Source organism: Balaenoptera physalus, assembly GCF_965194825.1.
Source record: "Balaenoptera physalus genome assembly, chromosome: 15".
Taxonomy (NCBI): Eukaryota; Metazoa; Chordata; class Mammalia; order Artiodactyla; family Balaenopteridae; genus Balaenoptera; species Balaenoptera physalus.
This window is the reverse complement of record NC_138894.1, coordinates 2,848,435-2,866,111: the sequence shown is the minus strand read 5'-3', so window position 1 is coordinate 2,866,111 and position 17,677 is coordinate 2,848,435. Positions and strand designations below refer to the sequence as shown.

The 17,677-nt window shown below is 40.0% G+C and overlaps 1 long non-coding RNA gene across 3 annotated transcripts in view; it reads right to left on the bottom strand.

Annotated features, from left to right (window-relative positions):
• The window catches only part of LOC309643649, a 245,484-nt gene that overhangs the window by 43,069 nt on the left and 184,738 nt on the right, over positions 1-17,677 (bottom strand). For all 3 annotated transcript variants that reach the window (XR_014253941.1, XR_014253942.1, XR_014253943.1), the window contains exon 3: positions 13,819-13,962. This is a non-coding gene — a long non-coding RNA (uncharacterized lncRNA). The remainder of the gene's footprint in view (positions 1-13,818; positions 13,963-17,677) is intronic.

The following is a 17,677-nucleotide window of genomic DNA, read 5'->3' as shown; positions in this document are numbered from 1 at the left end:
TGCCCTGCACAGAGAAGCTTAGAAATTCCTTGTAAAACTCATGCTTTCTATTTCCTTTTCTCCTTTCCTAATGGACCACAGGGTAACTATCACTCAACAAACAGCAATGAGGTTGAGCAGGCAAGGTAAGCAAACGTGGTCTGATACCGACACAGAGTTTTAGATTTTTCACCTTCGAGGTACCCTGGAGATTCTCTTAAGTGATCTTCTCATCATAAAGATCAGGAAATGACCATGTAGGTCTCCTAAGACCAAGCCCAGAGTCCTTCCAATCACATAGACAGAAGTCCAAGGAGAGAATTTAATTTTCTCTGGCTCCTTTGAACGTTTCTCTGCACTTCGTTTTATCCAGGGAGTCAGAAGTATCCCTCCCACCAGGACAGACAATGGACCCATGGGCCTGGGGCCCTGTGGGCAGCTGCAAGGCAGGGCAGGCTCAGGGACTGGGTCAGAACCCAGTTCCTTTTCCTCTTTACCCGTGTGCTTAGCGCAACCGCAGGCTTAACTCCCTGGACATCCAGGGAGACGTGACCTCACTCCCACCCAAGGACAGTCATCTGGACACTGGCTTTTCCCATCCCCCGTGATTATGAGACAGCTCCCACCTGGGATCTGGGGACTAAGCCTGAAGCCTGTGCTTTCAATTGTCCCAGCTGACTGGAGCCTGTTTCTGTTACTGGGACTCTATCAGCTACCCCACATGTGTTTTCTCAGGGTCCCCCTGAGTCTGTGTGTCCACAGCGTTGTTTGAGGACCACACGGGATGCTTTGTGGGGAGGACTGTGTGTCATCAGTGGCGCTGCATGTTCTACAGCCGCCTTTCGGCCGCATCCTGTACGTAGCATTTTCAAGGCTTTGAGAACTCCTGCAGAAAATAACCCAGGTAACCTCAGAGTCTGCCAGCCATAGATGACAGCGTAAGACCTGTCTTCATGTCTTGTTAGCAATCTCCCCTGGGACCGCTGACTCTGAGGGAAAGTGTGTACTAAGGCCGAGGGGTTTGCACAGAACATTCTGGAGCCTGCACTCATCACACCCCCAACGGTTAATGTCACACATTTTCCACTAAACCACGAACAGGACAGCTTTATCTCCTCTCCTGAAACGGTGGACAGACAGGCCTGCTGTGTCTTCATCTTTATTTTAAAGTCTGCTGACAGAAGTGTCCCATCCTGGATGTGCAGCCCCAGGTGCAGCACCCTAATACCCCCCGAGGCTGGTGTCTTACAAGCACCCAGCGCAGGGAGAGGCCTGCGTGGGGGGATGGGTGATTTAACAGCAAGGCCTCCCCCTTCCCCCAGCAGGAACACAGGCCTGGCGCTGGGCATCCTTACAGCACAGGGCTAAACCCCGGCTGCTGACCCCTGATCACAGACAGAACTGGGGCGGGGGGCGCTTTATCATAGTGTCCCACCGCCAAAGGAACGGGAAAATGTCTGCTGGGTGTCTTCAGAGCAGTGTTTTGAGCGAGTATACTTTGGTTACACTCTGTAAAGGAAGAAAGGTAGCTGTGTCTCAGGTCCCTCGTGTTGAAATGTCAGCCCAGACCAGTCTTGACTGCAACCTTCTACAGAGTGATCTGGGCTCAGACAGAACATCGTTGTGGCCACTGGCCTCCCATGGGGGTCCTGTACTTCACTGCTGGGGGTAAAAGCAGTGCTTATTTTGAGGCAACCTTTTGCATACTAAATATTGTCTGTTTGAGGAGGCCCGACAGTGGCAGAGAGTTTGCGTAAACCCGAGAACTTTCGGCAGCTGCCTTTGTCTGAAGCACAGGCAGCTTTTGTAACTTCCAGGCGTTCCGTGGCCTGTGCTAAAGCCACCTGGTCAGTCACTTGAAAAGTGTAAATAAGGGGCCGTGTTCTTTGAAGCCAGATGCATGCATATGGACGAGGTTCAGCTCAGGCGACTTGCTTTCTAAATGAAATGTCACTAGAGACTTTAGTCTCAGGAATGACGCCATGAAATACAATGTAGAATAATAGAAGGTCACCTCATTCCCTGGGCGGCTCCTGGAGAGAGCTCTTACTTTCTGAAACCCAGGCGATGCCTAAACTCTACATCTGATCTGCTTTTTCTTCTCTTTTCCACGTTCAGTCCCCGTGCTTGACAAGCCTCGGTTTGGACTGCCATTGAGGCAAGAGATCATTGGCTTGACAAGCATTAATAAACCACATCTACACTTTATATTTATGAAGAATTTCGCAGAGTTTGAGCTGGTCTTCATGGAAGAGCTCTCTGAAGTCGTGGAGATGGTATTAATGCCCAGTGACCTTAGCATGTGTGCATGTTCACCTGTCCTAAGATTGGATGAGGCATCTTATCTAATTTTCTCCACAACCTTATGAAATAGACACCATGGGGAAAACGAAGTCAAGAGAGGTTATGTAATAGACAAGATCAGCACATACCATGAGATATTTTTTTTAACTTTTTACTTTATATTGGAGTATAGTTTTTTTTTTTTAATTGGAGTATAGTTGCTTTACCATGTTGTGTTAGTTTCTGCTGTACAACGAAGTGAATCAGCTATATGTATGCCTATATCCCCTCCCTCTTGGACCTCCCTCCCACTCCCCCCACTGCCATCCCACCCCTCTAGGTCACCGCAGAGCACCGAGCTGAGCTGCCTGTACTGTACAGCAGGTTCCCACCAGCTCTCTGTTTTACACATGGTAGTATATGTATATGTCAATCCTAATTTCCCAATTCGTCCCACCCTCTCCTTCCCCCCACTGTGTCCACATGTCCATTCTCTACGTCTGTGTCTCTATTCCTGCCCTGCAAATATTGATTAACAATGTTGTGATAGTTTCAGGTACACAGCAAAGTGATTCAGTTATACGTGTAAATGTACCTATTCTTTTTCAAATTCTTTTCCCGTTTAGATTGTTACATAATATTGAGCAGAGTTCCCTGTGCTATACAGTAGGTCCTTGTTGGTTATCCATTTGACTTATTTATTTATTTTTTAAATAGATCTTTATTGGATCTTTATAATCGCTTCACGATACTGTGTTAGTTTCTGTTGTATAACAAAATGAATCAGCCATATGCATGCACATGTCCCCACATCCCCTCCCTCTTGAGCCTCCCTACCCTCCCTATCCCACCCCTCTAGGTGGTCACAAAGCACCGAGCTGATCTCCCTGTGCTATGTGGCTGCTTCCCACCAGCCAACTGTTTTACATTCGATAGTGTATATATGTCCACGCTACTCTCACTTCGCCCCAGCTTCCCCCTCCCACCCCGTGTCCTCAAGTCCACTCTCTATGTCTGCGTCTTTATTCCTGCCCTGCAACTAGGTTCATCAGCACCATTTTTTTTTTTTTTAGATTCCATATATATGTGTTAGCATACGGTATTTGTTTTTCTCTTTCTGACTTACTTCACTCTGTATGACAGACTCTAGGTCCATACACCTCACTACAAATAACTCAGTTTTGTTTCTTTTTATGGCTGAGTAATATTCCACTGTATATATGGGCCACATCTTCTTTATCCACTCATCCGATGATGGACACTTAGGTTGGTTCCATGTCCTGGCTATTGTAAATAGAGCTGCAGTGAACATTGTGGTACATGACTCTTTTTGAATTACGGTTTTCTCAGGGTATATTCCCAGTAGTAGGATTGCTGGGTCATATGGTAGCTCTATTTTTAGTTTTTTAAGGAACCCCCATACTGTTCTCCATAGTGGCTGTATCAATTTACATTCCTGCCAACAGTCTTGCTATGGTTTTAATTTTCATTCCCCTTTACTTAATGTTCTCTGATGTTTCATATGCTCATTGGATATTTGTATTTCTTTCCTTATGAAGTGTCTGTCTGAATCTTTTGTTAAGATTTTATAATTGCTTGTTTGTTGCATTATAAGAACCTTTTATATATTCTAAATACCAATCCTTTGTCAGACATGTTTTCTGAAAATATTTTCTCATTCTATGGCATGCCATGTATTTTTAAGGATGTATTTTGATATGCTGGTGCTTTTACTTTTGATGAAGTATAATTTGTCACTGTTTTCCCGTAATGTTTATTGCTTTCTGTATCCTGGCCAAGAGACTGTTCCTCCTCCATGTCATGAAGAAGTTCTCCTATGTTTTCTTCTAAAGTCTTCATAACTTCAGCTTTTATATTTAGGTTGTGTAATCAAGCTCAAAATACTTTTGTGTACATGGTGGAGCATGGATCAAAGTTTGTTGGTTTTTTTTTTTCCTATGGGTGTGCAGATTTACCATCACCATCTTTAAACGGACTTTCAATTTCCTTTGGATTGCTCTGGCACCTTGGTTGAAAATCAAATGACTAAGTTTGTTTCTATTTCTGGGCTTTATGTCCTGTTTATACTGTTCTATTAATTTATTTGTTCTTCTTCATGCCTGAAAAATCACATTGTCTTGATTACTATAGCTTTATATTGTCTTGAAGTCAGATAGTATATAGCTCCTCATTTATTTGGATCTTCTTTAATTTCTTTCACCAATGTTTCTTTTTAATTTTCTTGTGTAGAGTTCTTATATCTCTTTTGCAAAATGTGTTCCTAAGTATTTTATGATTTTTACACTATTAAAAATGGCATTTTAAAAATTGGCATTTCCAATTGGCTGCTGATATTATATAGAAAAATTGTTTTTGTCTTGTGTCAAGCTTAGCTCTCCACCTTTCTCTGGTCAACAGGATCTTAGCCAGACAATTCTCCATTTTTTTATTCCTTTTCAGTTTCATGACTGCCCAAACTCTGCCTATTTACCTATCTTTTCCACTACCAAGTAGTGACCCTTTACCTGGGCAAAGCTTGATCCAACCTCACAATCAGGAAAGGTCCCCACAGAAAATTAACTATGAAATGTGAGCTCATCTCTTAGCAATCTTTGTTCATCTTGTCTGGAGATACATAGTTAATAATATTATATAATATATAATAATACATAATATATGATATATTGTATTATTTATGTAATAATATACAATATTGTAAACAGTACTGTATATTATATAGTAGTACATATAATACATTATACTATATTTATACATTTATACAAAATATTATAGACAGAGATTAGGTGAGATTTTATGAGCTTTCTAATTGTTTTCATTGGGAGGTTTAGTCTGCTAAATGCTACTATAGCAGACACAAAAGCAGACCCAGGGCTGACATTTAAGAGTTAATATTAAATGGATTAGAAATGGAAAGAGAAAGAGAGACAAAGAGAGCTAAGAACTTGTTCTAAACCATTTCTATCACTTATCTAAAGGTGCCATTTGGAATAGATATTTGGATCTACATGGAATAGATAGAGCTGTGATAACTCACCTTCCACTGATATCCTGTTATGTTTTATCTCTACTTCTTTCTTTGGTAAGACTCTTCTTATATTAATTTATGTCCTAATTTATGTACTACTAAGTCACCTTGCCTCCTTGGAGCCACCAGAGTTCAAAGCTCCATACAACTCTATTTTTTTCCTTCATCTATGTACTTAGGATAATGTCTCCTACATATAAGCACTTGATAAATACCTGTTGAGAAAGAAGAAAGGACTACTGGCTTTTACAATAAACATTTTCAAGTTAAATATTATGTTATAAAACAGATGGTCCTCATATGTGTAAACATAGTTAAATGCTTCTGTGTCCAAATTCCTTCCCAGAATTTTCTGGGATCTTGCTTTTTCAAATCCCAAATCCTGTGAGAAATCTTTCAATAAATCAGGAAAACAGGAAATGCAGTATAATTTTCATATAAAAAATAAAACTTAACAAGCGACATAGAGACTTTACCTGTTCAGGGGGACCTATTGACAACAAGTCAAAAGCAAGAGCTGATACTCAGTTGACGGTGAAGGTCAACATTTCCGTGGACCAGGTTAGGAACACGGAGAGAGAAGACATCCTGTTCTAATTCGTCTCTCATGTAGTTGTCACCATATTATGTGTTTTCTGGCTCTGTGTGCTGCTAATGGTGAAGCATTCTTGCAAATAAAACAGATATTAATACATTTATATGCACAGTATATTTTGTACGACTCCTGTGAGTACTGCTCCAACGAATAGCAAGCTTTGGAAGCAAGAAAAAGAGTCCTTAATTTGGCGACTTCATTAGGAGATTCCGTGGAGTGCTATTAACCTTGCTAGCTATAGGCTACAGTTCTCTGTCAATAACTGAACAGAAGAGATAAAAGAAAAATAATAATAATGTTATGAAATATTGTGACATGGAGTTAGAAACTGATCTGAAATCTGAATTAAAAAGCGATAGTGATGTCAACCAAAAACCCAGTATTAGAGCAAGACAGCAAAGCTCAATGTGAAGATGCTCTGGGACGCATTTAACAACGAGACCAACTTCAACACAAAATGGGGCATTTTCTATATCTGGGATATTTGTCATGAAACAAAGATCAACATTATAGGATAGGGCAATTAATCCTTTGTACTTAAGGTAATGAAATCTTCTAATATTAAATATTTGTAGTATTATCTTTCAATTTTTACAAAATTGTCTTTAGTATCAATATTCCCTGCTATTACTGTTTTTATTGCCAAACAATGTCTCTATCAAGTAGAGATCATTTCTCTATTTCCAAATATTTTTACTATTTGAATATTTTTAATATTTCTGGTTTTTATTATTTTAAAATACATCAAAATATATTTGTTAATAAGCCATGCTTTTATTATATTATATATAGTTATAATTTTTTTAAAGAAAACCTCTAAAAGGTTTAGTGAAACTCTGCCACAGAAATACGATGTAATGCCTAGCATCACAGTCACTTGTTATGTTAAAATACAAAAATAAAGAGTTACAAAAAATGAAGAGTAACTCTTAATATTAAGAATTTCTGGGAATTTTAATTTCTCTTCCTTGAATCCTCATATTTAATACTGGAGATTTAAAAACACTAAATACAGTTATAGAATCTGCAGTTTGACGGTAAGAAATTATTTATTGTAGGCACCTCTGGAACAATAGAGTCTAATATTTCTCAAACTTTTTTCAACCGTTAACCTGGGGTTCAATCAATGACAGAAACAATGATTGCCCTTTGCTGTGTTTGTTTTGAGATATTATTTCTCTCAATTATATGGATCTAAGCAAGTCAACAATTTATGACAAGATTCTAAAGCCTCTGAAGCTTGCTACCTATACAGATAGCATTCAAGAATGCTTGATTGCAGGTGTTAAAATAAAAAACGAATGACGACCAGCCTTGAAAATTCCCTGAGTGTACAATACCATTTTAGTCATACAAACAAAGCTTAATTTAGCTTATTTTGCAAGACTACCTTGACCTGGGTCATTTCTTGTTTATGCCTCTGTAAATCATGAGGAAAACTTGTGTTCCCCAAGGTTGATATGAGATAACACTAACCGATTTCCTATCATTTAAGAAAATTCTAATATTATAACCAATCACTGTGAAGAATAAGCAGTCACTGCTTTTCACTATATAAGCTGCTTTATAACAATATACCCCAGAGCTTCTTTCCTTGTTTTGGTTGGCGTGCTCCCAGGATGCAAACCGTCTCTTTGGTGTGTGCACAGTAAACTTTTATTAACTATTATTTGGTGATTTATTGTTTTTACTTCTGTTATTTCTGAACTTTTGATGCACTATATAGTATTAGATGGTCCAGTGAGGCGTTCCTTTAAAAGACTGTGATTCAATTCCGTGACCAGTTTTGAAAAAAATGGAGGTAAATTGAGTGTTTCATGATTTTAATGATAAAATCTTGTTTCTCTTTATTAGTTTCTTTCTCTTGGAGCATTTACTAGATTATTATCCTGGTGCAAGTCAGGAAGTTACTGTGCTGTATTCTTTTTCTAGCCCCATTTATACCAAAACAACCATCATAGTTAAGAGTATAATTTTTGAACATGAACAAGTGTAATACGAGATAGTCTGATTTTGTGGGCTAAGGTCATAGCTGCCGTACTTATTTTTTTATCTTAAGAAATGTAATTGCCTTCTGTGCATATTCATTTTATATCTAGATGTAATAATATGTTTGTCTGAAAGAGTCTGTATATTTTAAGGAAAGTTGTTTAAAACTAATACTTGGAGAGCACTACAGAGCTTGGGAGGTAGGGGACAAGGCAAAGAGAGAAAGGGGGGGTGAGGGGTTGAGCAGAGGAGGCCAAGAGAAACGTGCAAACATTGGGACAGAGTCGGGGAGGAAGGTCCTTCAAGAAAAACACAATGTCAAACATCTGGAGATGCCAGTAAAGATGAGACTGAAACGTAGGAATCAGAACAATAAAATAGTGGTTTGCTTGGAAATAAAAATTTCACTGGAGGTAGAGACAAGACTGCTGTAAATTGACGAGTGAAGAAAAAGGAGGTGAGGAAGTGGATGTAACACGTTCTGAGTTGGCTTCCAAGAGTTTCAGCTGTGCAGAGGAGGTGACAGGATTTCTGGAGGAGTGGAAAATCTCCACAATCTTAGACAGGATGTTAATATAAATAACACAGGCTTAGCATGGGCACTGAGTGAGGTCATGTCTTTGGAGCGTTCACTCCAGGACCATGTACACAGTAAGCACTTAATATGCGTTAAGCAGTATAATTTGTAAGTTTTGAAATCTGGAGAACAAAAAGTACTATTTCGTCATTTTTTATATGGTTTTTGTTTCTTTAATTACTTGTTTGTTGGCCCTTGGACTTTTGTGAATTGTGATTTTATACCATTTGCCTGGTTGTTTTCTATTGAGTTGTTTTTCTTTTGTTTATTATTTTCAGAAGCTTTATACAAAATATGTTTTGGTTACATATTCCTTTGTGTCTCTCCACACTGCACACTGAAAGACTCTATTTTTGACATGCTTTTACTTTTCCTTCCATCTTAGCCACCTCCTGTGCTTTCCTAAAATCCAGTGGAATTTTAGTTCCAGATGACAATTATTTTTACATTAGGCCTCTGAGTACTCAGAAATAATTTCTTGGCAGCTGCTTTATGTTTTATAATCCTACTATCTGCCATATAGTTAGACTGTACAAAGGATGTGAATTTAGTTAGTCTGCTCTGCACCCTGTGGACCCTTTCGTTCCTCTGCAGTTTTAAGTTTTATTTTATGTTTCTATAAGTTTCTGTGATGTTTTCATCATTTACATACCTTTTTACCCGGCTTTTAGAACTCCTAGAGGTGGATTTAGAACTTATAAATTTATTGTCCATATTTCAATGTTTTTTTTCAATACCCACCTTTTATTTCCTTCACACACGTTTCCTCCTTACAAATTATTTTCTCACCAAGACCCTTTATTATCCACTCACTAAATCTTTAGTCTTTGGTTTCCACAACAATATTTTAGAGCTCCAAGAACCCTTGAGAGATTTCTTTCCTTCCTATTAACTACTTCTGTCCCATCTATTTCTTCTTTTCCTTCTCTTCTACCTTTACCTCCTGCTCCTCCTCCTCCTTGGTTTCTTTTTTAATGGATTATATCTCACTTTTTGATGAGGACCATTTATTTCAAGGTTTTTCTTTTCCACTCTATTACTTTTGTTTCCATAGGGTTTTTTTCTATTTGACGTCTTGCTCTTAGGCTTTGATTCCTGTGTGTAAATGTCTGTAGATAAGAGTCTAAGGTGGATAAATTCCTAGGTGTCATCTGTTTTCTCATTTACAGCAAGGATTCTTGGAAAGAAATGAAGATTCACATTAAGAATGTCACATTTGGTGATTTCAGGAGACCAGTAGGATGGGAATTAAGTTGGAATTCACCTAGAGTTTATTTTCTAGGTTGGGAGTCTCCCCATACCTCCCATGGTATTACGTTACCTAAGACCGTCCCCCCGACCAAGAGCTCCTGCTTCTGAAGGCTGCGTTCTTTGCTTCATCCCAGAGGCAAACACTGCTTTTAGTGTGTGTATCTCATTGGTGGTTGTTATGGCAGCACTGGCCCAGCTATACTCCCTGTGTGGCCACTGACAGATATAAGGAAATCAGTGTGAGTGACTAGATTGGGAGTCAAATGATGATATCATTTGGACATGCTACGTCGAGCCTGTTGGGTGTCCAAGTAATAAGCCCAGACAGAATGTAAAACTATGGCTCTAAAGCTCCTACAGGAACACGTGTGTTGAGAGCTGGACAGGAAACCAGCAAGATGGAAGAGACAGATGATAACCTTGAAAGAAAACTTATCAAACACAAAGAAACCTTTAAGATAACAAAACTGTAAAATGCATCCTTTTAGAAGATGAAGAAATCAGGAAAAATGCGGAAAGCAATGTGGAAGCAGAAGGAATTACCATAAAATGTAAAGGAAACTAGAGTGTCAAGCTAGAGGGTAGATTTTACCCTTCAAAATATTAGGTAAAAAACCAGGCGTGAAATTAAAATATAGGAATAGTTGACTCTTCTAAGATCCAGACATACTGTCTTGCCTTTGTTTTTTGCTGTTCTTAAAGGATTTGTTTCTCCCACATTTTGATGTAAATTTAATCTTTCCTATATGAAGAAAGAGTCCCATAAAATGAAAGAAACATATGGATAGGAATTACCCCCAAAGTGTGCTTTCATCAAGGTAGAGTAGAGGAATCTAAGTACCATAGACATTTAATAGACACTCTATACAAACAAAAGTAATGAAACTGCCTGCCTCATAGATCAAAATAAGTATAAACAGGATAGAAGTGTTGTTTGCAGCTCCTGCTGTGAGCAGGGAGCATATCTTACAGTTAGTGTAACCAGGTGATGCAGCATCAGAGGTTTAGGGTGAAACCAGAATGCAGAAAAGTAAGTGAAAGTTGGATATAGTAATGGAAAACCAGGAAGAATCATTGAAGTCAAAGAGAAAAATCAAGATGGGTGTTGAAGGTGATGGAAAACACAGATGCTCAAAGAAAAACGGGTCTATGGATTGAACATCCCCATAGACAAAATAAACAATTCAGGGTTTCTTTTCCCCTTTAGAAGCAAGATGTATTTGTTTATTATGAGGTACGGGATATTAGATTTTCTCTGAAAGGCGTTATACCTGCTGCATGCTAGCTCTTTCTGGTTCAAGGTTTCTTCCTAAGCCTCAAATAAAATTCCATCACAATTTAAAAAGCAAAACAAACAAAAAAGGATGAACAACATCATTCTTCTACATCTTATTTGTGAAGATTCCCTAGTCATCTTATTCAATGATATGCAAAGTTAACTATTTCCTGGCAACTTCGTTTCAAAGCATGGGGCTATCCAGATGGAAGGCTGTGAGTTTCACGACACAACAAACAACATTTCTTTCTCCTGTATTTTTTCACTGAAATCCCTGGTGACTTTGTTGTGCTTTGACTCAGCTTCCCTGGTGACTATCTGCTTCACTGCTTTCCCGTTACATCCAGACCTTGAGGAGGGGGCAGCCGTGGGAGGACTGACCCGCCTTCAGCAACACTGAGACCCGGCTGATTCAGGTTCTGCCCTCTCTTTCCTTCCAGATTAACCTCTTCCCAGGGAATTAGTATGAGCTACAAAAAGTTCCCACCAGAGTAAGACTAACCCTCACTCAGATTTTACCTGGTAAGAGGTTAAGGTATTAACCCTTCCAGCAAGTGCTTCAAAGTCCAGAAAAATAAACGAGTCGAAGTTCACATTTATGATCAGTAGCCTGGAAATTTTGGTGGCAGGATCTCGCCCTACGACCTTCCACCTCATCTGATAGGCATCTGCTTTCTCTAGCCCCACGTAGGCTTATCCTTTGAGAGGGAGTATCACACCAAAATTTTAACTTTTTGATTCATGTTTCCTTAACATTGACAGAACTGGAAGTACAAATTTGGCCCTGATTTTTAGAACTCAGCCCCACAGAAATTTCTTTCAGGACAAATTCACTTTGCCCCGGCCATCTTGCTTAACTTCTCTGCTTTCACTCACTTTTAGTATCATTTCAGCTGAGTGTCTATCCGCATCTGAATATTACATCCTGATGTCTGAGACCCTCTACTCGACCCTACTGTCTGTGGTTGGTTTCACCATGGCTGTGTTTCAGATGCAATAATACTGAATAATTCTTTGGAGAACTTCTCCACCCGTTTCCTCATGGACAGTATTTGTGTCTTCAAATCAAATGGACCTGCTGAATCACCAATTTCCAATGGGCCAATTTTCTACAAGAATAGTTCATCTGTGGCCAACTTAGTGTGTCCATCCGGTTGCCTGCTTGGGTCGCCTCTTGAAATGGCCATGTGTACTCAACCGTCTCCATCTTTCTTCTTTTATTGTCTTCCGCCTCCAATTCTGTCAGGCATTGTCCCCAGAGTGCCAGTGAAAAAACACTTCTCAGCAAGACCACCAGCCAGCCCTACCTTTCCAAAGCCAAGGGCCACCTTCACTCATCTTCAGCTGCACATGGCACAGCTGGTCGCTCTTTGCTTCTTGAAACTCTTTCTTGTCTAGACTCCGATCTCTCCTAGTTCTTTCCCTCCCTTGGTTGATGCTCCTTCTCGGTCTCCTTCCCCAGTTCCTCCTCGTCTCAGAGAGAGATGTCCCCACCTCCCGTCTCCTTTAAGTAGTCTCCCTCTTTCCTAAGATGATCTCATTCAGGGTCACACCTTTAAGTGCGTTTTACACACCAGCAACTCCCAGATTGGTATCCCCAGCCTCGCCCTCTCCCCAGAGCTCCTGTTTCCAACCACGCCCACGCCACTGGTGTAGCTAATAGACGTCTCTAAATTAACTTCCAAAACTGAGCTTTTGGCTTTTTAACTCCTCCACAACTCCTACCAAAATCTGCTTCTCTACGATTTTACATGTCTCAAGGACCGGACACTTCAAATGACTACATCCACACCTCGGGAGGTGGTCCAGCCCCCTCCCCTCCAGCACAGCTCTGGTTTTTTGCTACTTTGTAAGCTTGCTCCTATCTCAGCATTAAGAGCAGAGGGCCCTTGGCAATACTTTCTGTTGGGCTTTTAAAGGCTCAAAACAAAACAAAAAACAAAAATACCACACACACACACAAAACCCAAAGCCTGGTCCATATTTTTAAAGTTCTAAAACGAATCCTAAGCGACTTGCCTCGTCTCTCTCATCCACACATGCACACACTCACACCAGCTGCTTAGCCCATGGTCAAAGCCACCTTGCAGGCAACTTCGGCAGTGCCCTGCCCTGGGGAAGGCACTTGAACAGCTCTGCCTTTCTGCTGCCACAAGTGTTATATTAAGAGACTCTTATCAAATACGAACTACAGAGTGAAAAGTGTCTCCATCTCTCCCAACCTGTTTTCTTTGTCTTTCTTTAATAACATTTCTGCCCACTGGTCAATATCATTTATATGTGATTATATCAGCCATTCTTTTAGCTTATGGAGATACAAATTGGTAAGAGATGTTATCTGTGATCTGAAAGTGTTTTCTGTTTGATATTAGTTTTAGATCTCCCATTTTTCACAGAAAGAGACATTCTCTGCCATGGGGTCATGCATCTCTAATTTTATCTGCCTTCAATTAAAAGAAAAAGAAAAGATCAGTAATGAACCCAGAATGAAAAGTTTCTATAAACAACCGGCTAAGAAGGGATTGTTATTGCATTTTTCATTTTGAGATATGCATTTAATACTCTATTTCATCACTGTGGGAGGAAAATAATCTTGCCAAGGTCCAGGGCTTTGTGGCAGGGAAAATCCTGGTAAGCATTTGCCTCTTTGCAGTTAGCTGCATTACTGCAAATTCCTACAAAGGCGAGAGGCTACCCTCCTAGAGAGACAGAAAACAGTGCTCTGTGGGCAGCAATTCCATTTCTGGAACTACCATAGGAGTCACGGCTTATTGCTTTTCTCACAAAGCAGCTCAGAGGAAAGATGCTTCCATTAGACTTACCAGGAAGGTTGCTGCTGGATGGGATTCGAGGGGTTCATCCAAGCCCTTCCCCTGCATCCAGGGATGACTGCACAGAAACGATTCACTGCAGATGAGAACATTCTCTGTTTAAATGTTTCCAGGGAACAGTCAGATCCACGTTTCCTGAGGACAATCAGAAATGATGCGTTCATGACTTCTCTTTATTGCCAAGGGAAAAAAAAAAAAATAGATAGATTTAACTGTAAGATAACATAAGATTGTCATGGACAGAAATGACTTCTCCTTATAAAAGCTGAGCCCATTCAGCCCCAGTCAATAGCCAGGATTGCAGATGTTGGAATTTAGGCAACTTACAGCTGAAAAATAAGTGGGTAAATCCAAATCTGCTTTTGCAGTGGAACCACGCCTGTAATGCACGCACTTTCTTTGCCTTGGTTGGGTACAGAAAATAGAAAAATGCAGTAGGACTGTAGAGACATAACCGTTTCTTTCTGTGTTTTTTAGCCAGTATTTGTTCCTGGGATCTCTTCCTTTTGACTTTAAGCTGAACTGTCAGCCCATATATTAATTTCAGCTAACTTCTTGTACAAAAATAAGGTGAGGCTGGAGTCCATCTGGAGGAAACTTATTGAAATTTGTGGACCAGGAAGTGACCACTTTTGTGATATTTACTCTCTCCTCTTCCCCTGTACAAAATTTTGCTCACAGAGCATTGACAGGCATGCAGGTTGTTTCTGAGCCATTTCCAAAAGTGAGACAAGCACAGAACTCAGATTGACACAATACCCGGGTGTCCATGACCAGCCACTAATTACCCCTGTGCTGGCCTGAAATGTCCCTGCTCTGTCTCAGAATAACACCATTCAACATGAGCAGTCATCTCTGCTTTGGCTTCTGTATTCTTGGTGTCCATTAGTTTGCTGTTTCACTAAACAGGGGGTGAAAGGAATTTGGTACAAGCTGTTATTGGAGGGATGACAGCTCTGGCAGACCTTGACAAATTTGCTAATAAAAATAAAACTATTGGAAGTTAATTAACTTTCCTTTTTAGGATAGAGAATAGAGCCCGACACATAGTAGTTGCTGAACAATTTTCACTAACTAAATGAGTGGATAGATGCACGATTATTGTAAAATTGGTGCTCCTTTATCCTTAAATGTTAGTTTTTTCCCAGTGGACGAGTTGATTAACTGTTTCGGCTGCCATTTGGACCAGGACTGATGCTGAATGAGAGAGACAGACCCTTTGATTGCACATTATTTGAGGAATGAAATGGATCCAAGTAACTTTTCCCTGCAAAGTTTCAGTTGGCTGCTTTTGCAGAATTTGCATGTGAGAAAATACGAAAGGATTTTGACTCACTGATCAGATTCCTTTAATTTCAGGTTCACAATGTCTTTTAATATTTTAAAAGAGAGGAAGACGGGGTGTCATGGTACAGCCATGGCTAAGACATGACTAAGACAACTAAATTATTCTCACAGGAAAGAAAGTCCTGGTGACATTAACCATGATGGTTTTTTTCCCTTCGCCCTTTTCTCTAGTGTAGAGCCCGATGCTCGTCTCCTGATTAAGAGACTGAAAATAGAGGAACGTCTTCCCCTTGTGACCCAGCTGCTCTGGCTGCATCGTTTCCATCACTCTTTCTTTTCCCTTCACATTAGCCACCCTCCCCTCTGTACGCGCTCACCAGACTGCCTCACTATTCCCATGTTGCCACTGGCGTCACTTCCCAAGGAGCTGGTTTTGACCCTGGGATTTGTCATCACGGCTCTCCTAGCACAGGTGCGTCTACTTCAAAGCATCTCTCAGGGGTCCTTTTGCATTTTTTCATATCTAGGTGATTATCAGGCTCTTTGTTTCAGCACGAGGCCATAGTCTTCACTAGAGAAAGGACCAAGCACTAATTTTCTCATCATTATTCCAGCTCAGTGCCTGGCCCAGAGCTGGCACTTGATAAATATTTACTGATTGAACAGATTAGTGAAGAAACTAACATTTGAAGGAGAGGTGCCATGATCTCCACCACAGCACATGTGAAGGAGAAATGCGATGGCTCCGATGGAACATTCCTTGCACAACAAGGATTAGCTGGTAAAATGTGTGGGTTCCAGAAATCTCCTTCCCCTCAAATGTATCTATAGAAAAGTCTTCATTAGAGACCTTTTTTTTTTGGTTCAGGCTAAGACACTCTTAGTCTAAGATCCAAATGCTTCTGGAAAGGTTGACTAGCTACTAGCTGTTATCACTTAGATGTGAATCAGTTATAATTTTTAGTACTTGGGCTCAGTATGCTGGAGGCTTTACTCAACTTACTGGATTGGAGACAATAAGGGCAGAGCAAGTTTGGAAATTGGGAACATTTTTTTTGCTACAAAAAAGCCACAAAATACCACTGAAGCTTCTGCTACCCTCAAATGTGTGAGGGTCGCTGTGATCCAAGGTGACTGGGCTTTAAGGTCCACGCAGGGCAGAGGAGACGGTAATTTGACACACAGAAAATTGGGGATTTAGAAGGGAAACTTCACACAAAGAGCCAGGAACTTTGATAAGCTACACCTTCTGTGAAAAAATAGACTAGAAAGAAATCTTCTTGCCAATGTGGGGAGATTCAAATGGCATTAATCCATCTGGGTTTGGCTCTGGCGAGAAAAATCTACCTGAGAATTCATTTATAGCCACAACTACTTTATGTGGTTTTAAATTTTGAGCTGACATGCCTTCTGATCACAGCATGTTCCTGGGTTGGAAGGGTGCAAAACCTCAGTAGATTTGCATGCTCAACTCAAAACGACACTTCACAGATAGTGGCCAGAATATGATGAACTCTTAATCAAATCTCTCTCTCTCTCTCTCTCACACACACACACACACACACACACACACACACACTTGTGCACACACAAGGAAACAAACTACCATGAGTGAGAAAAGAAATAACAAACAGTCGTGGAGTCAGATCTTCACTAACTGAGAGATTCAGCCTTCGGAACTCTGTGATACTAAATAAAAGAAGTAGGATTAAATGTTTGAAGCTGTAAAAGAGAAAATAGGATATATGAGCAAGGTACAATTTATTCTCACAAATAACCAAGCCAACTTGGTAAAGATTCAAATACAACTTCTGGAAACAGAACATTTCCATTGGAATAAAATCCCCAATGGATAAGTACACCTAAAATCAGACATAGATGATAAAAGAAGTAGTAAACTGAAAGTTAGATGTGAAGCACTTCCCCATAAAGCAGGTTAGAGAGACAGAGAGAGGAAATATGAGCGAGAAATGGAAAATAAAATGCGTAGGTTTGATATATGTCTAAATGGAATTCTAGATAAAGAAAATGGAAAGAATAAAGGAGAGGAAGCACTTAAAAGATAAAAGCAGGAAAAGAAAAAAAAACCCTATTCCTCAGACCCAGAAAGTCTAATGACTCCAGATAAAAATAAATCCACACAAGGAAGACAGAGAGAGAAAGAGAGAGAATAAAAGAACAAGGGAGAGAAGACAGATTACCACAAAGGAAAGGCTTGCTACTCTTCTCGTCAGATATTGGAAGATGCTTCAGATGATGGAGAAATAGTATCTTCAATTGTGCTGAGAGAAAGCAGCCGTCAACCTCAAATTCTATTCACAGTAAGTCTTGCAAGAATGGTGAAATACAGACATTTTTAGACTAATGAAAACAGATCATCAAAAGACTTTCTCTAAAGGACTTTGTAAAGAAAGTATTTCAGGAGAAGAGTGTGCAACGCTGGACAAAAGGTTGAATTTGCAAGACGGAATGTAGACACCAAAGACCGTAGTAAATGCTTATTGTGCAATTACTATGTACCAGGCAATTGTCTAAGCACTTCACATGTGTTAGCTCATTTGGT